The following is a 26,856-nucleotide window of genomic DNA, read 5'->3' as shown; positions in this document are numbered from 1 at the left end:
TGTGAGTTAATGCAGCATGGCCTACATCGAATAGACATATAGCACAATTTGAAGCAATGTTGACAAATTCGCTTCGCCTCGATGTTATTTTTGGAGCGTATCTACAAATTATACTATTGAAACCTACATTTCGAGTAGACCCGTTGAAAGAACGCTCCAGCAAATCATGTTTACTCAAATCGGTGAAAATAGCGAGCGCGAACGGAGAGGTGGTTCTCTAATGCCGAGGCGTTCCGCGCATGCTCTGCTTCAAACGCTTACGGAATCGTTACTTTTTGGAGGTAACGCATAATATTTTGGAGAACACTTCTTAAACGTACATACATTCGAATTTCGTAGTAAACTAAATTTCCATTTTTTTTTACCGTAACCCTGTCGTTTCACCTTAAAATAGAGATGCAGAATTTCCCATGCTTTCACAAAGAATAAGGCTCAAGTTGAACTTCAGCCTCTGAACAGCACACTGGCACGCATCACAGAGGACGTATCGAGGAATGAGAATGCTACACGTAACATTTTCTCTCAATTAAAGCGCGAGCTGTTGTTTACAATGAACGCTGCAAGATGATCCATTTTTGTTGAAAAAGAAATAAGGGTTAAGGACATATTCATCACACTTTGACTAATAAACATCGCTAAATATCAATCATTGAAAGCCCGAAACAGCGCAATTGACAATGTCTAAGAGACCAAAATGAATCATTTATACACATCTATCGTTAAATAAAAAAATAATAACATCCAGGTCGCTTAGTTTCTCAACGTGGTTTGTTTTTAATAATAATACATGCGAAAACGACCTCTTTTTCCGTTGGAACTAATCACATACACGAGCTGCATACGAGAGGCGTCGCACCTAGACAACATTTCAACCAGCAGCAAATCCTGGGCTGATTGGAATGGTACATACCAAGTATGGAGACTTGTGAGAAATGTGTGGACCCTCTAGCACCATGTAGGCAAAGAAACTTAAGTGCCTTCCTGCCAGGGAACTGACGGCTAAGGTGAAGCACAGACAGCCCTCGTGCCTCCACAAAAAGTCGGCGGCCGTCGCCGTCTCCGCCGCATGACTCTTTGAGCAGCAGCCGTTCCACCGGTGCCATAGCAGCGCCTGGTTTTACGACCCGCCGCGGCAGTCTGGTGGTGTGGCGGGCAGCCGCTGCAGCCAGGGGCAACACACGCCGCCAGCACGAGCCGTGGCAGCCGACACCTGCCACCGTGCCGTCCGTCGCGAACCTTGATTTCTACATCTCCTTCAGTACTCTGCACACCATTTCATGTGTGGCGGAGGGTATTTCTAAAACCACCAACTAAACCCCTTCATCTACATCTACATAGATACTCCGCAATCCACCATACGGTGTGTGGCGGAGGGTACCTCGTACCACAACTAGCATCTTCTCTCCCTGTTCCACTCCCAAACAGAACGAGGGAAAAATGACTGCCTATATGCCTCTGTACGAGCCCTAATCTCTCTTATGTTTGTGGTTTTTCCGCGAAATATAAGTTGGCGGCAGTAAAATTGTATTGCAGTCAGCCTCAAATGCTGGTTCTCTAAATTTCCTCAGTAGTGTTTCACGAAAAGAACGCCTCCTTTCCTCTAGAGACTCCAGCCCGAGTTCCCGAAGCATTTCCGTAACACTCGCGTGATGATCAAACCTACCAGTAACAAATCTAGCAGCCCGCCTCTGAATTGCTTTTATGTCCTTCCTCAATCCGACCTGATAGGGATCCCAAACGCTAGAGCAGTGCTCAAGAATAGGTCGTATTAGTGTTTTATAAGTGGTCTCCTTCACAGATGAACCACATCTTCCCAAAATTCTACCAATGAACCGAAGACGACTCTCCGCCTTCCCCACAACTGCCATTACATGCTTGTCCCACTTCATATCGCTCTGCAATGTTACGCCCAAATATTTAATCGACGTGACTGTATCAAGCGCTACACTACTAATGGAGTGCTCAAACATTACGTATTTCTTTTTCCTATTCATCTGCATTAATTTACATTTATCTATATGTAGAGTTAGCTGCCATTTTTTACACCAATCACAAATCCTGTCCAAGTCATCTTGTATCCTCCTACTCAGCGACGACACCTTCCTGTACACCACAGCATCATCATCAAACAGCCACACATTGCTATCCACCCTATGCAAAAGATCATTTATGCAGATAGAAAACAACAGCGGACCTACTACACTTCCCTTGGGCACTCCAGATGATACCCTCACCTCCGATGAACACTCACCATCGAGGACAACGTACTGAGTTCAATTACTTAAGAAGTCTTCGAGCCACTCACATATTTGGGAACCAAGCCCATATGCTCGTACCTTAGTTGGAAGTCTGCAGTGGGGCACCGAGTCAAACGCTTTCCGGAAGTCAAGGAATATGGCATCCGTCTGATATCCTTCATCCATGGTTCGTAAGGTATCATGTGAAAAAAGGGCGAGTTGCGTTTCGCAAGAGCGATACTTTCTAAAGCCGTGTTGATGCAACGACAGCAACTTCTCTGTCTCAAGGAAATTCATTATATTCGAACTGAGAATATGTTCGAGAATCCTGCAACAAACCGATGTTAAGGATATTGGTCTGTAATTTTGTGGATTCGTCCTTCTACCCTTCTTATATACAGGCGTCACCTGCGCTTTTTTCCAGTCGCTCGGGACTTTACGTTGGGCGAGAGATTCGCGACAAATGCAAGCTAAGTAAGGAGTCAATGCAATAGAGTACTCTCTGTAAAACCGAATTGGAATCCCATCAGGACCTGGCGATTTATTTATTTTCAACCCATTCAGCTGCTTCACAACCCCAGTGATGTCTATCACTATGTCCTCCAAACGAGAATCTGTACGAGACTCAAACTGCGGTATGTTTGTAAGATCCTCTTGCGTGAAAGATTTCTCAAATGCTAAATTTAAAATTTTAGCTTTCGTTTTGCTTTCCCTGTTCCATTAGCGAATGATTCCCGAAATGCCTCTATGTCTTGTGAATTTTAAAATTTTCCTGGCGAATTGAATGTTCGGACAAATTTGGAGCTTGTAGCCGGTCGTCGATAAATTCATCACGCGATATTTCGACTGGGCGCCTGCCCGTCATCTTCAGGTGAGCCATCGAAGACGACGACTTGCTCCGTTCAGCCATATACAGCGCGCTGCGAGTATTCCACGCATCCATCAAAATACGAGTTCACAGGCGGATCACACTTCACCGTGGCAGCGCCCTCGCTGTTGGAACCGTCGAGCTCAACTGTCCTCTGCGTTACCGCTCGCCGCAGCCATTGGCGCGTTCTGTCGTCTTCGATAACAACAAATTTTGGAGATGTAGTTCCACGCAAGGTCCAACCGGTAACCGCTATCAGGGTTCATCAGATTTACTGACCGTGTGCTTAGCACTGATGTAGCGTCACTTTTTGCAAATGCCCCTCTCGCAGATTCTTTGGCACCAATTGGCAAAAAATTTCAGGCGGACAGCGCTGCTTTGTTTCGGCCAGCTCTAGCCTCAACCGTTTTAAGTTCAACGAAGAGACTGAAGGCGTCGCCATGATAGTCCCCTCTCTCCCTTTGAGGCCAACCTTTTTATGGAGGATTTCGAGGAGAGAGCAATACAATCAGCTGCCCTTTAACCAACTATATTTAGGAGATATGTGGACGATATTTTCGAAAGTGTTGTCCTAGATTTTACAAAATACTTTGCCAGTATGGTTACCGCTTACGTAGGACAGACCACATACACTCTGAAAGAATGCTGCTTTGGACATCAACGTTTCACTCACCTTTTGCAACCAAGCAACTTCGCTATTGGCGACCCCTGTATTTCCACTGGACATTCAAAGACAGAACTGTGAATCTGAACAGAGCTGCATCTCTTTGGAGCTCCTTTATTGAAGACTCTGTGGAAATACTATACGTGATCAAAGGTATCTGGACACCTGCCTGAAAATGACTTGCAAGTTCGTGGCGCCCTCCATCGGTAATGCAGGAATTCAATTTGGTGTTGGCCCACCCTTAGCCTTGATGACAGCTTCCACTCTCACATGCGTACTTCAGTCACGTGCTGGAAGGTTTCTTGGAGAATGTCAGCCCATTTTTCAAGGAGTGCTGCACTGAGGATTGGTATCGATGTCGGTCGGTGAGGCCTGGCACGAAGTCGGCGTTCCAAAACATCCCATTCTAGAGGATTCAGGTCAGGACACTGTGCACGACAGTCCATTACATGGGTCTTATCGTGTAACCACTCCGGCACATGCCATGCATTATGAACACGTGCTCGATTGCGTTGAAAGATTCAGTCGCCATCCCGGAATTGCTGTTCAACAGTGGGAAGCTGGAAGGTGCGTAAAACATCAATGTAGGCCTGTGACGTGATATTGCCACGCAAAACAAGGGGTGCAAGCCCGGTTCCATCATAAACACGACCACACCATAACACCAACGCCTCCGAATTTTACTGTTGGCACTACACACGCTGGCAGATGATCAGCCTTTCGCCATACCCACAACCTGCCTTCGGATCGCCAGATTGTGTACCGTGATTTGTCACCCCACACAACGTTTCTCCACTGTTCAAACGTCCCATGTTTACGTTCCTTACCCGAACCGAGGCGCCATTTGGCATTTACCAGCGTGGTCTGTAGCTTATGAGCAGCCGCTCGAACATGAAATCCACGTTTTCTCACCTTCCTCCTAACACAGTACTTGCAGTGGATCCTGATGCAGTTTGGAATTTCTGTGTGATGGTCTGGATATATATCAGCCTATCACACATTACGACCCTTTCAACAGACGAGGTCGGCCAGTTCGCTTTTGTGCTGTGCATTTCCCTTCACGTTCCGTTTCACTATCACATCGGAAACCGTAGACCTAGGGATGTTTAGGAGTGTGGAAATCTCGCGTACAGTCGTATGACGCAGTGACACCCAATCAAAAAATGGTTCAAATGGATCTGAGCACTATGGGACTTAACATCTGAGGTCATCAGTCCCCTAGAACGTAGACCTACTTAAACCTAACTAACCTAAGGACAACATCCATGCCCGAGGCAGTATTCGAACCTGCGACCGTAGCGGTCGCGCGGTTCCAGACGGTAGCGCCTAGAACCACTCAGCCACTCCGGCCGGCGACACCGAATCACCTGACCACGTTCGAAGTCAGTAATTTCAGTGCAGCACCCCATTCGGCTCTCTCACGATGTCTAGTGACTACTGAGGTCGCTGATATGGAGTACCTGGCAATGAGTGGCAGCACAATGCACCTAATAATGAAAAACATATGTTTTGGGTATCTCCGGATACTTTTGATTACAGACTGTACGTCTGACGGAAAATCTGACGATCCGCGATAGCGGCTACCAGTTGGACAGTGTGTAGAACCCCATCACCTTTCAGATATGTGCCAATCAAAGACGAAAGAGTGCACCAACGGCCGCGGCGAGCGATTAACACAGAGGACAGCTGAATTCCGCGAGTCCACCAGCAAGGGTGCTGTCGTCGTGAAGTTTGGTCCATCGGCCAACTTGAATTTTGACGATGCGGTATACTCGCAGCGCGCTTTATCGGGCGGTACGGAGCACGTCTTCTTCATCCCTGATAAACCCCACTTTGAATATTCCCTTTTTCCCAGGGTCTTGAATCGCGCCGATACCTCGGCCGCTCCACTCGCTTCCAGTCTCCAGTACTTGGGACAATTACCCCCTCCAACATCAACACTCCCACAACAGCACAAGACATAGCCTCCAGTTAAAAAGCCACAAGGACCCTGGTCACGACTATGTCACCTACTGCGACCTCAAAGAATGCCCCTTCTCTTTCCTGGCTGTCCTACACAACGTCATCGTCTCCACCTTCTTTTAGTCAGACCTGTGGAAGACATCCTGCGTCCTGTTCCTCAAACTAAACAAACCCCCTTTATCCGCCTCTTCCTATTATCCCATCTGCCTCACCTCCGTCTTCAGTAAGGTCTTCGAATCCATCCACTCCCACTGTATCCATCACCACCTTGATCAACACTACCCCCTTAGCCAGTGTGGCTTCCGACTCTCCTCCTCCACCGATGACCAACGCCTTAATCTCATCAACATTCTCTCCCTTCAACGTAACTCCCGTCGCTCCGCAAATTTTCGTTTCCCTCGACCTCCAAAATGCTTACGACCGTGCATGGCATCCTAGTCTCCCCCTGTCTATCAACTTTGTCCGTCTGGTCGCTTCCTTCCTCTCAAGTCGTCCTTCCTATGTGACCCTCCACAATACCAACAACCACATCTTTTGTCCCACCACTGGCGTCCCTACAAGGCTCCATCTTCTCACCTCTCCTATGTCTCCTGTGCGCCCATATGCCCAAGCCACCCTCACCTGTGCACCTTCTCCAGTATGCTGATGACGCCGCCTTCCTGGCTCTCTGTCCTACCCTTCAATAGTTCCAACGAACCCTCCAAATCCACCTTGACCAGTTCACCACTTGGTGCAATCAGTAGTTGTTTCGTATCAACCTCTCCAAGACCCAGGCAATCATCATAGGCTGCACCACTTGCTCCTTCCATCTGCATGATTTCTACATTACCATTCATGGTCGTCCCATTCAGCTCACCCCTACCCTGAAATACCTTCGCCTCACACTCGACCGTCACCTCACCTGGACCCCTCATGTCCTGACCATCCAGCAGAAAGCCTGTATCCACCTCTGCCACCTGAAATTCCTGTCTGGACAGACATGGGGAATGCATCCTTCCACCAGCCTCCATACATACACGTCCCTCATCCATCCTTCCATCCTATCCTCTGTTATGCCAGCATTGCCCCCCCCCCCCCAACACACACACACACACACACACACTTTTATAAGGCCATCCAAATCCTTGAATACCACACAGTCCATCTTGCATATCTGCCTTCTGTCCACCACACTAGTCCTGTATGAACTCATCCCCTTACCCCACCTCCTCCTTTTCCACCAGCCTATCCGCATCTTTTACACTGTCTGCAGGCTTGATGCCCCACACCCATTGGGTCCTTCTTCAAGCCCCACCCATTGCCACACATCCCATGCTGTATCCCATCCTCTCTAAGCTCCACACCCTCCATATCACCAGGGCAATTTCCAGCACCTCCCTCTCACACATGATGAACTCACTGTGACATCTACCCTTCTTACTACCTGTAGCCCAGCCTTGTTTTCCGCCCTTCCCAGGGCCCCTCTTTCCCATCCCCTTATCCCCCTGAGCGGTTTTCTCCCTTCCCCCCTGAGTATATGCACTCCCCTCTTGGCTGTTTTCTTCTCCAATCCTTCCCTCCCTTGCATTCGGTGCACTCTCCACCCCATCCCCTATCCTATTCTCTATCTCCTTATAGCACCGCCCCTCTCCCCCTCCCCATTCCCTTCTTCCTTGTATCTCCATCCCTGGCAGCTCCTCACAGTTTTTCTATTCATCATCGAGTCAGTGTTCGTTTCAGTGAAGTTGTATGGTGTCGTAAGGTGGTGTGGTTTTTAATCGTGTGCTCGACTTGTACATAGTTTTGTTGTCCATAGATTTTTTGTGTTCCGCTGCCCATCGTGTGGCTGTTTTACCCGTACTGCGACTTGTTATGCTCCCGCCATACTTGGACTTGTGTCTTAATTCTCACAGTGTGTGGTTTTTGTGTAAAATAGTTTTTGTTAATTATCTCCATTTTACGGTCGCTCCCTTTTTGTATACTTTCTTCCATTACGTTCGCCCTTGTTTATATATATGTTGAGCCACATTTGTCCTTTTTATTGTTTTTACATGACCTCTTGCACAATTGTAACGTCTCTCGGCTGAAGAGCAGCGCCTATGCTGCCGCCAGCCCGACCCGGATGGGGAACTGAAAGAACAATTAAGAGGGAAGAAAGTCTTCTCCAGTCTTCAATGGGTGACCTAAAGATGACTGCCAGGTGACGAGTCGAGATATGATGAAATTAATTAATCGACGACCGGCTGCGAGACAGAAATTTGCTTGAACAACTGCCTCTGTATTACTTTTAATTTTTCGACTTTTCTCGTTGCGGTCATTTCGCGAGACGTGTGTGGGAGAAAGTAACATGCTGTTCAACGCTTTCTGGAATACACTGTCTAAATTTCCATACTAAACCTCTCTGTGATGAACAACTGCTCTCTGATAGCGTCTGTTATTGGAGTATGTTGGGCATCTCTGTAACGTTCTCTCCCCGACAAATGATACCGTGACTTCACAGAATCTCTCCTGCGGAGCTAGTGGGACTACATCTTCTGGAAGAAAGGACATTGCGGAGCCATGGCTTAGGAGACGAAATACTGGCGGAAGTCGAATTGTGAGGACGGGTTGTGATTCGTGCTTGTGTAGCTCAGTCGGTAGAGCACTTGTCCGTGAAAGGCAAAGGTCCCAAGCTCGAGTCTCGGTCCGGCACATAATTTTAACCTGCCAGAAACTTTTAATGTCAGTATTACCATTACAGCTTGCGCAAGATAACTTGGCCCGTCCACAGGAACGTATTTCCGTTGTCAGCAAGGGCGCATCCATCTCTCTCTTCCGCAGGGGTGGTCCCCTTAGTTGCCTGTCGCCTAGTGAGTTGTGAGCTTCGTCCGTTACGAACGGAACATTCTCTGTCCACTACGGGGGGCTGCGTGAACAGAGGCGTGCGTAAGCCATTTGCAATGCAACGTTTCTCAAATGATCGTAAACTTTTTTCATCAACTGCTAATCATTTCGTCATTAATAGTCACAATTGTGAAATTTATATATTTATTAAGGTACTGTGCGAAATTCGAATAGTTTGTAATGAAAAATAGTGGTTGCTATGTGTTTGCGTTTGATGCATGTTGGATCACATACTGCTGCGTACGAAGTGGAGCTAACATATTGAATATTCCTTTTAACTTGAAAAGACACCGTCTATTACTAGTCTCGAAAAAAATGTATGTAATACGTTCTCTTCTGTTTCTGTGCACAAACCACAGAGTGGAAGTGAATTATTCGCAACATTCCTCATCTCATAAATGGTTAGATACTCCAAAACGAAATGTTGACAAATGATGGCATGCAAAGAGAAGAGAATTTTAGCGGCATACCTGATGTGTGAAATTTCCTTGTCTAATGTGATATGCGAGTGACTCCAGACTTTTTCAGTAAATAGTGAAGTTGTTTGGAGGGCCATCGATAGCTAATGGAATGAGAATCAGTATGGATTTGTAACAATGTAAATTGTTAATCGTGAAATGACGTTTTCCTCTTTATCCCGAGCACGGGCTTTCCATGAGCTCTTGACCTTACTTGTCCTCATTTGTCTGATTAATAGCACACTGTTTCAGAACCATATCACAACAACATTAGCATAAATTTATTTTAACATGACAACAAGAGAAAGAAAAAGATATATGATCAGGACAGGTGAAACTAAATAGCTCCGTCTGTTGCAACATCGGCGTAAACTTGTACCCATTGTGTTAATAATGAACAGTAGACTTGTTCAATTATTTGTCGAACCAGCATAACTTTAATAAGATCATTTGCAGACTTACCAGTTATAGGTTACAAGTTCTGCGTGACGGACGTTTCTCTGAAGGATTAAGCTATAGGACTACACCTCCCCTGCCGCACTGTCCCGTGTACAAGCGAGTCCCCCCTCCCCCAAAAACCATTGTACGCATCCCTGTGCAGCTACGGGCCATGTAATACTGCACGCACTCGATTATTTGTAGCAGTAATATTAGTGCTAGTAGTATCCGTATTGCTGTTACTATTGTCTGTGTTGTTACTTAAAGTGATTAGTTAACTCAGTGAGTGAGGAATAAGAAAATTTTTCTGCTTCAGATACAAGCACATTTTATCCGACGCTTCCTTTCTCTTCATCCTTTCCCGCCATAATCATCATTATTTTTGTTCGTGATATCTTAAGCATAAACATTAATAAATACAGGACATCTTGAATGGGTAAAATAATAGATCGAAATATTCTCATCTACTACAGTATTCCCCAGGCCTTAGACTATGCCGGAGAATGCTTGTAACACCAATGCCTGCCTCTCCCTTCCCTCAACCACTTTCCCTGTCGCATTCCTGACTAGCGCGAGAGAAGAATGATTGTCGGTAAACCGTATCCCTGTTACTAAACGACTAACCTGGTTTCAGGCATCTAGACCCATTTTCTGGTACCCTCTCAAAGTGCATCCAGTGTCATCAAAAACACCATTTTCAGTACTTCGTATAACTATTGATCAAATTTAAAAATTTAAAATGCTGTCAGTCTTATGTTATTGGTGTAACACAGCACAACAAGTATTATGGCTAGAAACTTTGTATATGTCTTACGGCAATGTACCTCACAGCGCGAAAACTACGCAGACTATTTTCGTAATTTATTGGAGAATAGGACTTACTGGGTTGCAACAAATATTACAAATAATTTAAAACGTTTACGAAACCGTTTCTCGATGACATTATTGTATTTTCATTGATCTTTCACTGACACTGTCACATCAGGTATGACCTTTTAACTTATTAGTTCTTTATTACTTTACTCGCAGAACATTTTGCAGACAGTTTAAACATATACCACTGAATACACGTGCTGAATTATCTTACAGCACACAGTTTAAACATTACAATGTCTGAAACTACACTGTGCAACAGAATTAAAGGGTCACTCTTGCGCCTACTCGTAACTGTCTCCCACTAACGCAGAACTTCGCATTTTTGGCTGAAACATGCTTAAAACCTTTCTCTGTAGCAGAGGGGTGAAATGTGGGTAAGAGGGACTGTGACGACCGACACATCGTGTGAGACATCCACGGTGGCGTTGGGCAGAATTTTGGTGGAATTGAGAGCCAATGTAACATCATTAGCCCGCGTTACACCTCACACGAACTACTGAGCACTGGCCTTTTTCTCGCACGTGCCAACACCTTTCTGTTTGAAACATCGCTCAGTCAGGCTGTTACGTCACAGTGCGACACATTTTTGCACAACTACACGTGGACGTTATTGGCAACTTTGAGCCAAATCTCAATCTGCTGGCTCGCAATTCGAGAAAATCACTGGGTTTAGGAAGAAGGAACCCTTTAATTGTGGTGTGCAGTGCAGCTTTTACTTAAAACAGAGTGCATGTTAGCTGGATTATATTCATTCTGTGTGTTAGACAATAAGAATGCTCGGTGCTTGCAATTGGCTTTCACTATGATTTCAAATGTTTTCCAAACTTTTTCAATCTTGTTCTGGCGATTCTCGCGGGAGCGATACAACTCAGAAGATTTTACAATTAATGCCAACGACCACAAATGCCTGCAGGCTTATGAATGACTACGTTCATCTTAGACAAAACTAGGTAAGAAATATGGCAGAGTATAATACGCATTTATTACACCAGTGTGACATGTGTTGTTCCTGTTTTGAAGTGTGAGAGGGTTGAAAGCACTTGTCTGTGAATGACTGCCTGGCAGTTGTTGTAGTGACACTGTAAGAAATTAATCTTTTTGGTAATTGAAGCACTGTGATGGAGAAAATTTGTAGCTTTGACCTATGTACCGTGTGATCTAAAAGTCAGTATAAATTTGAAACCTTAATAAACCATGGAATAATGTAGATAGAGAGATAAAAATTGACACACATGCTTGAAATGACATGGGGTTTTATTAGAAAAAAAACGCGTGAAAGATCTCTTGCGCGCGTAGTTTGGTGATGATCGTGTGGTCAGCCGCCACTTTCGTCATGCTTGGCCTCCCAGGTCCTCAGACGTCAGTCCGTGCGATTATTGGCTTTGTGGTTACCTGAAGTCGCAAGTGTATCGTGATCGATCGACATCTCTAGGGATGCTGAAAGACAACATCCGACGGCAATGCCTCACCATAACTCCGGACATGCTTTACAGTGCTGTTCACAACATTATTCCTCGACTACAGCTATTGTTGAGGAATGATGGTGGACATATTGAGCATTTCCTGTAGAGAACATCATCTTTGCTTTGTCTTAATTTGTTATGCTAATTATTACTATTCTGATCAGGTGAAGCGCCATCTGTCGCACATTTTTTGAACTTTTGCACTTTGTTGGTTCTAATTAAACCTCATGTCATTTCAAGCATGTATGTCAATTTGTACCTCTCTATCTACATTATTCCGTGATTTACTCAGTTTTCAAATTTATACTGACTTTTTGACCACCCGGTATACTAAAATCAACTCATCGATTTCGTTCATCATTCATTTCTAAAACAAACGAGGCACACTTGATGTTAGTGTCGGTCTAGAGACATGTAAGATCGCCATTTCGTCACTTTACGTAATTTTAGAATAATAATGATCATATTTAAATCTGAATATGTTGTTGTCTCATTGTGACAGTACCTTAAACTTTACTAATAATTTAGAAGATCTGCTTTATTTTTCAGCAGATTAATTACATTGGAAAGCAATTACTTTGCTGATGTGTCAGTTACGCGTCATGAGCGCTGTATTATTTGCATATCTGCACATTTTCAACTCGAACCTGCAGTCGAAATTTATTTACATGTGCATTCCGATTCTTTTTGCTGTTTAATGCAACTCATTCTCGCACTGGGCTACATATTATCACGGTCCACGGCACCTAAATTATCTGCTTTCCCACGATGACAATCTTGAATTTAAAACCGCAAACTCTGGTCCAGAGTGGATGGTTCAAATGGCTCTGAGCGCTAAGGGGCTTAACATCTGAGGTCATCAGTCCCCTAGAACTTAGAACTACTTAAACCTAGCTAACCTAAGGACTTCACACACATCCGTGCCCGAGGCATGATTCGAACCTGCGACCTTAGCAGCAACGCGGTTCCGGGATGAAGCACCTAGAACCGCTCTTCCACAACGGCCAGCTCCAGAGTGGAGTTTTACTTAAATCTAACTTCAATTTAAATTCTAACATGACAGTTTTCCACTCCCACTGTGGCCTTTGTGAGGCATGCCACCTCTCGAAAAATTGTGAGGAGCAATACGTGTTGAGGGATACAGTACATCACAAAATCAGAAATGAAGTACTGGGACTAGTATTTTACAGCTTCAGACGCACAAGGCAAGTGAAAGAAAAGTTTCATTTTTGTGTCTACTATTATCTGTTTGGAAGAAAGACTGATCTGTTGTGCTATGTCCCCTGTTTCATGTTCACCTTGGGATACGAAACCCAACTTGCAGCCTGCCCACAGAAATGGCCGCTAGAGGACCGCGCGGTGCCGGCCGCGGTGGTCTAGTGGTTCTAGGCGCGCAGTCCGGAACCTCGGGGCTGCTACGGTCGCAGGTTCGAATCCTGCCTCGGGCATGGATGTGTGTGATGTTCTTAGGTTAGTTAGGTTTAATTAGTTCTAAGTTCTAGGGGACTTATGACCACAGCAGTTGAGTCCCATAGTGCTCAGAGCCATTTGAACCAAGGACCGCGCGGCGCGCGTCTGCGATTGCAGCAAGATGGACGAAAATGTCGCGACAGGGAAAAATTGTAAAGACTATAGTAATTGAAACGAAATATCTCAGATTTGAGTCTTGCTTGAGATTACCTCAAAGTAATATTTATAGCTCATCTCCTTGTAAGTTCAATATAAAGTATATCGTCTGACAGCACCGTCACGACACGAACAATCTGGTACTAATTTACTACAGGGTAATATTTTGACGTGAAAACATTTATTCGCTCGTAGGTCAGCGTTTCTTGCTTGAGAAAATACCGTTAAATTTTAATCGCTAATAACTATCGTGTTTGCTGTGTAGCGTTTAGTTTGCCTACGACTAGTGTAGGCGAATGGTCGTGGTTGTTACGAGTTAGCTCTGTGTAGAGTTATAAATTGGTGCAGCGTACAAAGCGTTTAGCTAAGATATTAATTCCGGTGTCAATCTGAAGAGCGAGCACTACGAGGAACCAAAGTGTGACAGTAAAAATATTCGCCGGACCATAAGTGAAAATCGGTCTTAAATTGAAAATTACAAAATGATGAAAGATTGCGTCTCATATCACTCATAAATATGCTTGGAATGATAGAAACCGTAGCCCAGAGAAATGCTCGTGTCCAACGGAATTCAACAAACCTAAAAATTCCAATGTTGAGATAATATGAGAGTTATGGTAACGTCTAAAAAAGAAATGGAAAGCGGCGCAAAGCAATTATGTAGGTGGCCCATCGGGCATGAAACGCCCAGAGAGATTCCTAACGTCTACGAATAATGTGGAGGTGTTGTTAAAAGGAAATAAAGAATGCAATGAAAATACAGACACGGGTTTCATCCCAGCGTTTCCACGAGAAGTCTAGGACGCCGGCGCGAATTGAGCAGAAAGGAAGGTCTTTCCTTTTTATTTGCTGGACGTTACTGGTCAGAAAGCAGTTTTTTCTTTCCAATTACACTTACTGAACGTCTTTCGACGGAAGTGAACTGGGCTGAAAAGTATATTACAACGTATTCAGAAAATATTTCATAAAGTGATAGCCTTTACATCAGTGTCTGTTAGATTTTACTGTGCCGACGACATATAGGAAAACTGAAGTGTCCGTTTATGAAAACTTTGGACGTCTCCTCCACTTAAAAGCTCAAAAAGAACCTGGCGAGAACAATTAAACAGTTCTGGAAATTTTTTAAAGCAAAAGAGGACAAAAATATACAGGTATATTTCGACGCGTCAGTATAGGCAATATCTCTGATTTCCAGAAAACCTCTCAAAAATTACCGTACAACCCACCGTGAACACAAATAAATGGTTCAAATGGCTCTGAGCACTATGGGACTTAACTTCTGTGGTCATCAGTCCCCTAGAACTTAGAACTACTTAAACCTAACTAATCTAAGGACATTACAAACACCCAAACTGCGACCGTGACGGTCGCGCGGTTCCAGACTGCAGCGCCTAAAACCGCTCACCCATCCCAGCCGGCCCGTGAACACAGGATTTTATAACACGCAAGACTGAATGAACATTATTTTACCTTCACTGATAATATAAAGGGTGTTACAAAAAGGTACGGCCAAACTTTCAGGAAACATTCCTCACACACAAAGAGAGAAAATATGTTATGTGGACATGTGCCCGGAAACGCTTACTTTCCAAGTTAGAGCTCATTTCATTACTTCTCTTCAAATCACATTAATCATGGAACGGGAACACACAGCAACAGAACGTACCAGCGTGACTTCAAACACTTTGTTTTAGGAAATGTTCAAAATGTCCTCCGTTAGCGAGGATACATGCATCCACCCTCCGTCCCATGGAATCCTTGATGCGCTGATGCAGCCCTGGAGAATGGCGTATTGTATCACAGCCGTCCACAATACGAGCACGAAGAGTCTCTACATTTGGTACCGGGGTTGCGTAGACAAGAGCTTTCAAATGCCCCCATAAATGAAAGTCAAGAGGGTTGTGGTCAGGAGAGCGTGGAGGCCATGGAATTGGTCCGCCTCTACCAATCCATCGGTCACCGAATCTGTTGTTGAGAAGCATACGAACACTTCGACTGAAACGTGCAGGAGCTCCATTGTTCATGAACCACATGTTGTGTCGTACTTGTAAAGGCACATGTTCTAGCAGCACAGGTAGAGTATCCCGTATGAAATAATAATAACGTGCTCCATTGAGCGTAGGTGGAAGAACGAAACTAAAATGAGCTGTAAGATTGAAATTAAGCGTTTCCGGCCACGTGTCACACAACATCTTTTCTTCATTTGTGTGTGAGGAATGTTTCCTGAAAGTTTGGCCGTACCTTTTTGTAACACTCTGTATTAACGAAAAAAGTGCCAGTTTTTAAAAATCAATCAGCCAAAATATGTGCTTGTTACACGTATGAAACAGTGTCGTAGTATCATGGAATGGAAGCATCGCTGAATTAGCAGAACAGGAATTGTTGAACACAGACTACGGGGTCAAGAGAGTGCAGGTACTTCGAAGGACTGTGTGAATTAAAATATTACAAGGTGACGGCACGTGTGCGTAACAGCGCGCGTAAACGCCATACTGATCCTCGGTGGAAGGACGCGGCCCGGCGCAGCGCCGCACAGGGCAACACACGCCGCCAGCACGAGCCGTGACAGCCGACACCTGCCACCGTGCCGTCCGTCGCGAACCTTGATTTCTACATCTCCTTCAGTACTCTGCACACCATTTCATGTGTGGCGGAGGGTATTTCTAAAACCACCAACTAAACCCCTTCATCTACATCTACATAGATACTCCGCAATTCACCATACGGTGTGTGGCGGAGGGTACCTCGTACCACAACTAGCATCTTCTCTCCCTGTTCCACTCCCAAACAGAACAAGGGAAAAATGACTGCCTATATGCCTCTGTACGAGCCCTAATCTCTCTTATGTTTGTGGTTTTTCCGCGAAATATAAGTTGGCGGCAGTAAAATTGTATTGCAGTCAGCCTCAAATGCTGGTTCCCTAAATTTCCTCAGTAGTGATTCACGAAAAGAACGCCTCCTTTCCTCTAGAGACTCCAACCCGAGTTCCCGAAGCATTTCCGTAACACTCGCGTGATGATCAAACCTACCAGTAACAAATCTAGCAGCCCGCCTCTGAATTGCTTTTATGTCCTCCCTCAATCCGACCTGATAGGGATCCCAAACGCTAGAGCAGTACTCAATAATCAGTCGTATTAGTGTTTTATAAGTGGTCTCCTTCACAGATGAACCACATTTTCCCAAAATTCTACCAATGAACCGAAGGCTACTCTTCGCCTTCCCCACAACTGCCATTACATGCTTGTCCCACTTCATATCGCTCTGCAATGTTACGCCCAAATATTTAATCGACGTGACTGTATCAAGCGCTACACTACTAATGGAGTGCTCAAACATTACGGGATTCTTTTTCCTATTCATCTGCATTAATTTACATTTATCTATATGTAGAGTTAGCTGCCATGTTTCACACCAATCACAAATCCTGTCCAAGTCATCTTGTATCCTCCTACTCAACGACGACACCTTCCTGTACACCACAGCATCATCATCAAACAGCCACACATTGCTATCCACCCTATGCAAAAGATCATTTATGCAGATAGAAAACAACAGCGGACCTACTACACTTCCCTTGGGCACTCCAGATGATACCCTCACCTCCGATGAACACTCACCATCGAGGACAACGTACTGAGTTCTATTACTTAAGAAGTCCTCGAGCCACTCACATATTTGGGAACCAATCCCATATGCTCGTACCTTAGTTGGAAGTCTGCAGTGGGGCACCGAGTCAAACGCTTTCCGGAAGTCAAGGAATATGGCATCCGTCTGATATCCTTCATCCATGGTTCGTAAGATATCATGTGAAAAAACGGCGAGTTGCGTTTCGCAGGAGCGATACTTTCTAAAGCCGTGTTGATGCAACGACAGCAACTTCTCTGTCTCAAGGAAATTCATTATATTCGAACTGAGAATATGTTCGAGAATCCTGCAACAAACCTATGTTAAGGATATTGGTCTGTAATTTTGTGGATCCGTCCTTCTACCCTTCTTATATACAGGCGTCACCAGCGCTTTTTTCCAGTCGCTCGGGACTTTACGTTGGGTAAGAGATTCGCGACAAATGCAAGCTAAGTAAGGAGTCAATGCAATAGAGTACTCTCTGTAAAACCGAATTGGAATCCCATCAGGACCTGGCGATTTATTTATTTTCAACCCATTCAGCTGCTTCACAACCCCAGGGATGTCTATCACTATGTCCTCCAAACGAGAATCTGTACGAGACTCAAACTGCGGTATGTTTGTAAGATCCTCTTGTGTGAAAGATTTCTCAAATGCTAAATTTAAAACTTTAGCTTTCGTTTTGCTTTCCCTGTTCCATTAGCGAATGATTGCCGAAATGCCTCTATGTCGTGTGAATTTTAAAATTTTCCTGGGGAATTGAATGTTCGGACAAATTTGGAGCTTGTAGCCGGTCGTCGATAAATTCATCACACGATATTTCGACTGGGCGCCTGCCCGTCATCTTCAGGTGAGCCATCGAAGACGACGACTTGCTCCGTTCAGCCATATACAGCGCGCTGCGAGTATTCCACGCATGCTTCAAAATTCGAGTTGGCAGGCGGATCACACTTCACGGTGGCAGCGCCCTTGCTGTTGGAACCGTGGAGCTCAGCTGTCCTCTGCGTTACTGCTCTTCGCAGCCATTGGAGCACTCTGTCGTCTTAGATAACAACAAATCTTGGAGATGGAGTTCCACGCATTGTCCAACCGGTAGCCTCTATCAGGGTTCATCAGATTTACTGACCGTGTGCTTAGCTTTGATGTAGCGTCACTTTTTGCAAATGTCCCTCTCGCAGATTCTTTGGCACCAATTGGCAAAAAATTTCAGTCGGACATCGCCGCTTTGTTTCGGTCAGCTCTAGCCTCAACCATTTTATGTTCAACGAAGAGATTGAAGGCGTCGCCATGGCAGTCCCCTCTCTCCCTTTGAGGCCAATCTTTTTATCGAGGATTTCGAGGAGAGAGCAATACAACCAGCTTCCCTTTAACCAGTTCTACATCTACATCTACATTTATACTCCGCAAGCCACCTAACGGTGTGTGGCGGAGGGCACTTTACGTGCCACTGTCATTACCTCCCTTTCCTGTTCCAGTCGCGTATGGTTCGCGGGAAGAACGACTGTCTGAAAGCCTCCGTGCGCACTCTAATCTCTCTAATTTTACTTTCGTTATCTCCTCGGGAGGTATAAGTAGGGGAAAGCAATATTTTCGATACCTCATCCAGAAACGCACCCTCTCGAAACCTGGCGAGCAATCTACACCGCGATGCAGAGCGCCTCTCTTGCAGAGTCTGCCACTTGAGTTTATTAAACATCTCTATAACGCTATCACGGTTACCAAATAACCCTGTGACGAAACGCGCCGCTCTTCTTTGGATCTTCTCTATCTCGTCCGTCAAACCGATCTGGTACGGATGCCACACTGATGAGCAATACTCAAGTATAGGTCGAACGAGTGTTTTGTAAGCCATCTCCTTTGTTGATGGACTACATTTTCTAAGCACTCTCCCAATGAATCTCAACCTGGTACCCGCCTTACTAACAATTAATTTTATATGATAATTCCACTTAAAATCGTTCCGCACGCATACTCCCAGATATTTTACAGAAGTGACTGCTACCAGTGTTTGTTCCGCTATCATATAATCATACAATAAAGGATCCTTCTTTCTATGTATTCGCAATTATGATATGTGGACGATATTTTCGAAAGTGTTGTCTTGGATTTTACAAAATACCTTGCCAGTATGGTTACCGCTTACGTAGGACAGACCACATACACACTGAAAGAATGCTGCTTTGGACATCAACTTTTCGCTCAGCTTTTGCAACCAAGCAACTTCGCTATTGGCGACCCCTGTATTTCCACTGGACATTCAAAGACAGAACTGTGAATCTGACCAGAGCTGCATCTCTTTGGAACTCCTTTATTGAAGACTCTGTGGAAATACTATACGTGATCAAAGGTATCTGGACACCTGGCTGAAAATGACTTGCAAGTTCGTGGCGCCCTCCATCGGTAATGCAGGAATTCAATTTGGTGTTGGCCCACCCTTAGCCTTGATGACAGCTTCCACTCTCACATGCGTACTTCAGTCAGGTGCTGGAAGGTTTCTTGGAGAATGTCAGCCCATTTTTCAAGGAGTGCTGCACTGAGGATTGGTATCGATGTCGGTCGGTGAGGCCTGGCACGAAGTCGGCGTTCCAAAACATCCCATACTAGAGGATTCAGGTCAGGACACTGTGCAGGACAGTCCATTACATGGGTCTTATCGTGTAACCACTCCGGCACATGCCATGCATTATGAACACGTGCTCGATTGCGTTGAAAGATTCAGTCGCCATCCCGGAATTGCTGTTCAACAGTGGGAAGCAGGAAGGTGCGTAAAACATCAATGTAGGCCTGTGACGTAATATTGCCACGCAAAACAAGGGGTGCAAGCCCGGTTCCATGATAAACACGACCACACCATAACACCACCGCCTCCGAATTTTACTGTTGGCACTACACACGCTGGCAGATGATCAGCCTTTCCCAGTACCCACAACCTACCTTCGGATCGCCACATTGTGTGCCGTGATTTGTCACTCCACACAACGTTTTTCCACTGTTCAATCGTCCCATGTTTACGTTCCTTACCAGAAGCGAGGCGTCGTTTGGCATTTACCAGCGTGATGTGTAGCTTATCAGCAGCCGCTCGAACATGATATCCACGTTTTCCCACCTCCCACCTAATACAGTACTTGCAGTGGATCCTGATGCAGTTTGGAATTTCTGTGTTATGGTCTGGATATATATCTGCCTATTACACATTACGACCCTTTCAACAGACGAGGTCGGCCTGTGCGCTTTTGTGCTGTGCAAGTCCCTTCACTTTCCGTTTCACTATCACATCGGAAACCGTAGACCTAGGGATGTTTAGGAGTGTGGAAATCTCGCGTACAGTCGTATGACGCAGTGAGACCCAATCAAAAAATGGTTCAAATGGCTCTGAGCACTATGGGACTTAACATCTGAGGTCATCAGTCCCCTAGAACGTAGACCTACTTAAACCTAACTAACCTAAGGACACATCCATGCCCGAGGCAGGATTCGAACCTGCGACCGTAGCGGTCGCGCGGTTCCAGACGGTAGCGCCTAGAACCACTCAGCCACTCCGGCCGGCGACACCGAATCACCTGACCACGTTCGAAGTCAGTAATTTCAGTGCAGCACCCCATTCGGCTCTCTCTCGATGTCTAGTGACTACTGAGGTCGCTGATATGGAGTACCTGGCAATGAGTGGCAGCACAATGCACCTAATAATGAAAAACATATGTTTTGGGTATGTCCGGATACTTTTGATTACAGACTGTACGTCTGACGGAAAATCTGACGATCCGCGATAGCGGCTACCAGTTGGACAGTGTGTAGAACCCCATCACCTTTCAGACATGTGCCAATCAAAGACGAAAGAGTGCACCAACGGCCGCGGCGAGCGATTAACACAGAGGACAGCTGAATTCCGCGAGTCCACCAGCAAGGGTGCTGTCGTCGTGAAGTTTGGTCCATCGGCCAACTTGAATTTTGACGTATGCGGTATAATCGCAGCGCGTTTTATCGGGCGGTACGGAGCACGTCTTCTTCATCCCTGATAAACCCCACTTTGAATATTCCCTTTTTCCCAGGGTCTTGAATCGCGCCGATACCTCGGCCGCTCCACTCGCTCCCAGTCTCCAGTACTTGGGACAATTACCCCCTCCAACATCAACACTCCCACAACAGCACAAGACATAGCCTCCAGTTAAAAAGCCACAAGGACCCTGGTCACGACTGTGTCACCTACTGCGACCTCAAAGAATGCCCCTTCTCTTTCCTGGCTGTCCTACACAACGTCATCGTCTCCACCTTCTTTTACTCAGACCTGTGGAAGACATCCTGCGTCCTGTTCCTCAAACTAAACAAACCCCCTTTTTCCGCCTCTTCCTATTATCCCATCTGCCTCACCTCCGTCTTCAGTAAGGTCTTCGAATCCATCCACTCCCACTGTATCCATCACTACCTTGATCAACACTACCCCCTTAGCCAGTGTGGCTTCCGACTCTCCTCCTCCACCGATGACCAACGCCTTAATCTCATCAACATTCTCTCCCTTCAACGTAACTCTCGTCGCTCCGCAAATTTTTGTTTCCCTCGACCTCCAAAATGCTTACGACCGTGCATGGCATCCTAGTCTCCTCTTTAAGCACCAAACCTAGTCCCTGTCTATCAACTTTGTCCGTCTGGTCGCTTCCTTCCTCTCAAGTCGTCCTTCCTATTTCACACTCCACAATACCAACAACCACATCTTTTATCCCACCACCGGCGTCCGCACAAGGCTCCATCTTCTCACCTCTCCTATGTCTCCTGTGCGCCCATATGCCCAAGCCACCCTCACCTGTGCCCCTTCTCCAGTATGCTGATGACGCCGCCTTCCTGGCTCTCTGTCCTACCCTTCAAAAGTTCCAACGAACCCTCCAAACCCACCTTGACCAGTTCACCACTTGGTGCAATCAGTAGTTCCTTCGTATCAACCTCTCTAAGACCCAGGCAATCATCATAGGCTGCACCACCTGCTCCTTCCATCTGCATGATTTCTACATTACCATTCACGGTCGTCCCATTCAGCTCACCCCTACCCTGAAATTCCTTCGCCTCACACTCGACCGTCACCTCACCTGGACCCCTCATGTCCTGACCATCCAGCAGAAAGCCTGTATCCACCTCTGCCACCTGAAAGTCCTGTCCAGACAGACATGGGGAATGCATCCTTCCACCAGCCTCCACACATACATGTCCCTCATCCATCCTATCCTCTGTTATTCCAGCATTGCCCCCCCCCCCCCCCCCCGCCACACACACACTTTTATAAGGCCATCCAAATCCTTGAATACCACATAGTCCATCTTCCGTATCTGCCTTCTGTTCCCCACACTAGTCCTGTATGAACTCATCCCCTTCCCCCACCTCCTCCTTTTCCTCCAGCCTATCCGCATCTTTTACACTGTCTGCAGGCTTGATGCCCCACATCCATTGGGTCCTTCTTCAAGCCCCACCCATTGCCACACATCCATTACTTATCCCATCCTCTCTAAGCTCCACACCCTCCATCAGCGAGAGCACCAGCAGCAGCGAGTACTGTTTGTATAAAGCGTTTATTTTGCATTTTGTTTACGACCTTCCACTAAGGAAGGGGTTCTATTTGTGTTTATCTGCTCTGCATAGTAACTAACAGTTCTTGATAAAACTTTACGTAGTTTTCGTGTTAGATTTCTTAGTGTTTTCTTGATCGTTTAGAACAGAAAGCGCCCTAAAACCGTCTTTTGTTTGTTTCGCGGCCGTTAGCCACTAGTCACTTGAATCAGCAGTTGTCTTGTGACAGCCAGAGCGAGAGCACCAGCAGCAGCGAGTACTGTTTGTATAAAGCGTTTTTTGTACTTATTTGCTGCGCTTAGCTTTTAAATAGTTTTTCTGGGAAAACCTAGCGTAGTTTTCGCGTCTCGTATTTCAGTGAGTGTTTCTTGATTATCAGAGTAGCTCATCAGAAGATTATCTTGGGAATTTGTCACCGTATAGAGTAGGGTAAACATAGTCATGTGTAGGGACTGTGGTTGTTGTGAGCGGACGCAAGGAGAATTGGCCACTCTTCGGGGGCAGGTGGAGGCTTTGTCTGTTAGGCTCATCGAGCTCGAGGCGCAGGCGTCGGCTCGTAGTGGCGTTGGGACAACTGTGGTGAGACCTATGCCTACTTCGGTGGCCTTGGAATCACATGGAACCCCTGATGTCGCTGCGTCTTCCGGCAGTGAGCATCTTACCGGTCAGCCATCACTCCAGGGTGAATGGCGGACAGTGGTGGGCTCGCGCGTGCCTGGCCGAAAGGCAAAGGTGGGATCTGTCTGCGTGGCAGCTGCCTTACCCCTTTCCAACAGGTACGGGGTGCTTCCTAGTGGTGATGACATCGTTTCCGAGCCACCACAGGATGCCTCGCCTGTTGGGCCAGTGGCCGATTCTCCGGCAAGGTCCCGACAGTCACAGAGGGCGGGCCTATTAGTTATAGGGAGCTCCAACGTTAGGCGGGTTATGGAGCCCCTCAGGAAAATAGCGGGTAGGTCGGGGAAGAATGCCAGTGTGCACTCGGTGTGCTTGCCGGGGGGTCTCGTCCGTAATGTGGAGGAGGCCCTTCCGGCAGCTATTGAACGCACTGGGTGTGACCGGCTGCAGATAGTAGCACATGTCGGAACGAATGACGCCTGCCGCTTGGGTTCTGAGGCCATCCTTGGTTCCTTCCGGCGGCTGGCTGATTTGATGAAGACAACCAGCATCGCACGCGGAGTGCAAGCTGAGCTTAATATCTGCAGCATAGTGCCCAGAGTCGATCGCGGTCCTCTGGTTTGGAGCCGTGTGGAGGGTCTAAACCAGAGGCTCAGACGACTCTGCGACTATAATGGTTGCAAATTCATCGACCTCCGTTATTGGGTGGAGAACTGTAGGGCCCCCCTAGACAGGTCAGGCGTGCACTACACACCGGAAGCAGCTACTAGGGTAGCAGAGTACGTGTGGCGTGCACACGGGGTTTTTTAGTTAGAGGGACCCCCCCTTGGGCGAAACGATAAAATACCTGACGGCTTACCAGAGAGGACATTATCATCGTTGATAAAGAACGTCCGTCCTCAGAGACCAAAAACAGGAAAAGTTAACGTAATATTGGTAAACTGCAGGAGTATCCAGGGCAAGGTTCCTGAATTAGTATCTCTTATTGAAGGAAATAGTGCGCATATAGTATTAGGAACGGAAAGTTGGTTAAAACCGGAAGTGAACAGTAACGAAATCCTAGACACAGAATGGAATATATACCGCAAGGATAGGATAAACGCCAATGGTGGAGGAGTATTTATAGCAGTAAAGAATTCAATAATATCCAGTGAAGTTATTAGCGAATGCGAATGTGAAATAATCTGGGTTAAGTTAAGTATCAAAGGTGGGTCAGATATGATAGTCGGATGCTTCTATAGACCACCTGCATCAGCAACCGTAGTAGTTGAGCGCCTCAGAGAGAACCTGCAGAACGTCGTGAAGAAGTTTCGTGATCATACTATTGTAATAGGGGGAGACTTCAATCTACCAGGTATAGAATGGGATAGTCACACAATCAGAACTGGAGCCAGGGACAGAGACTCTTGTGACATTATCCTGACTGCCTTGTCCGAGAATTACTTCGAGCAGATAGTTAGAGAACCAACTCGTGAAGCTAACGTTTTAGACCTCATAGCAACAAATAGACCGGAACTTTTCGACTCCGTGAATGTAGAAGAGGGTATCAGTGATCATAAGTCAGTGGTTGCATCAATGACTACAAGTGAAATAAGAAATGCCAAGAAAGGAAGGAAAATATATTTGCTTAACAAGAGTGATAGGGCACAAATCGCAGAATATCTGAGTGACCACCATCAAACGTTCATTTCTGAGGAAGAGGATGTGGAACAAAAATGGAAAAAATTCAGAAACATCGTCCAGTACGCCTTAGATAAGTTCGTACCGACTAAGGTCCAAAGCGAGGGGAAAGATCCACCGTGGTATAACAATCATGTACGAAAGGTACTACGGAAACAAAGAAAGCTTCATCATAGGTTTAAGAGTAGTCGAATCATAGCTGATAAGGAAAAGCTGAACGAAGCGAAAAAGAGCGTAAAGAGAGCAATGAGAGAAGCATTCAACGAATTCGAACATAAAACATTGGCAAACAATCTAAACAAGAACCCTAAAAAGTTTTGGTCATATGTAAAATCGGTAAGCGGATCTAAATCCCCTATTCAGTCACTCGTTGACCACGATGGCACCGAAACAGAGGACGACCGAAGAAAGGCAGAAATACTGAATTCAGTGTTCCGAAACTGTTTCACTGCGGAAAATCGTAACACGGTCCCTGACTTCAGCCGTCGCACGGACGCCAAAATGGAAAATATTGAAATAAACGATATCGGAATTGAAAAACAACTGCTATCACTTAGTAGCGGAAAAGCATCCGGACCAGACGAGATACCCTTAAGATTCTACAGTGATTATGCTAAAGAACTTGCCCCCTTTCTATCAGCAATTTATCGTAGATCGCTGGAAGAACGTAAAGTACCTAGCGACTGGAAGAAAGCGCAGGTCGTTCCCATTTTCAAGAAGGGTCATAAATCAGATGCGAATAATTATAGGCCTATTTCGCTTACGTCAATCTGTTGTAGAATAATGGAACATGTTTTGTGTTCTCGTATTATGACTTTCTTAGATAATACAAATCTCCTTCATCATAACCAACATGGATTCCGCAAACAGAGATCATGTGAAACTCAGCTCGCCCTATTTGCCCAAGAAATTCACAGTGCCGTAGACACTGGCGAGCAGATTGATGCCGTATTCCTGGACTTCAGGAAGGCATTTGATACGGTTCCGCACTTACGTTTAGTGAAAAAAATACGAGCTTACGGAATATCGGACCAGGTTTGTGATTGGATTCAGGATTTCCTAGAAGAAAGAACACAACATGTCATTCTTAACGGTTCAAAATCTGCAGATGTAGAGGTAATTTCGGGAGTACCGCAGGGAAGCGTGATAGGACCTTTATTGTTTACAATATACATAAATGAGTTAGTTGACAACATCGGTAGCTCCGTGAGGCTATTTGCAGATGACACGGTTGTCTACAAGAAAGTAGCAACATCAGAAGACTCGTACATACTCCAGGAGGACCTGCAGAGGATTAATGCATGGCGCGACAGCTGGCAGCTTTCCCTAAACGTAGATAAATGTAATATAATGCGCATACATAGGGGCAGAAATCCACTCCAGTACGATTATGCCATAGGTGGTAAATCATTGGAAGCGGTAACGACCGTAAAATACTTAGGAGTTACTATCCGGAGCGATCTGAAGTGGAATGATCACATAAAACAAATAGTGGGAAAAGCAGGCGCCAGGTTGAGAATCATAGGAAGAATTCTAAGAAAATGTGACTCATCGACGAAAGAAGTAGCTTACAAAACGCTTGTTCGTCCGATTCTTGAGTATTGCTCATCAGTATGGGACCCTTACCAGGTTGGATTAATAGAAGAGATAGACATGATCCAGCGAAAAGCAGCGCGATTCGTCATGGGGACATTTAGTCAGCGCGAGAGCGTTACGGAGATGCTGAACAAGCTCCAGTGGCAGACACTTCAAGAAAGGCGTTACGCAATACGGAGAGGTTTATTATCGAAATTACGAGAGAGCACATTCCGGGAAGAGATGGGCAACATATTACTACCGCCCACATATATCTCGCGTAATGATCACAACGAAAAGATCCGAGAAATTAGAGCAAATACGGAGACTTACAAGCAGTCGTTCTTCCCAC

Source organism: Schistocerca americana, chromosome 6 (assembly GCF_021461395.2).
Source record: "Schistocerca americana isolate TAMUIC-IGC-003095 chromosome 6, iqSchAmer2.1, whole genome shotgun sequence".
Lineage (NCBI taxonomy): Eukaryota > Metazoa > Arthropoda > Insecta > Orthoptera > Acrididae > Schistocerca > Schistocerca americana.
The sequence above is the reverse complement of the archived record's forward strand: the minus strand, read 5'-3'. Positions refer to the sequence as shown.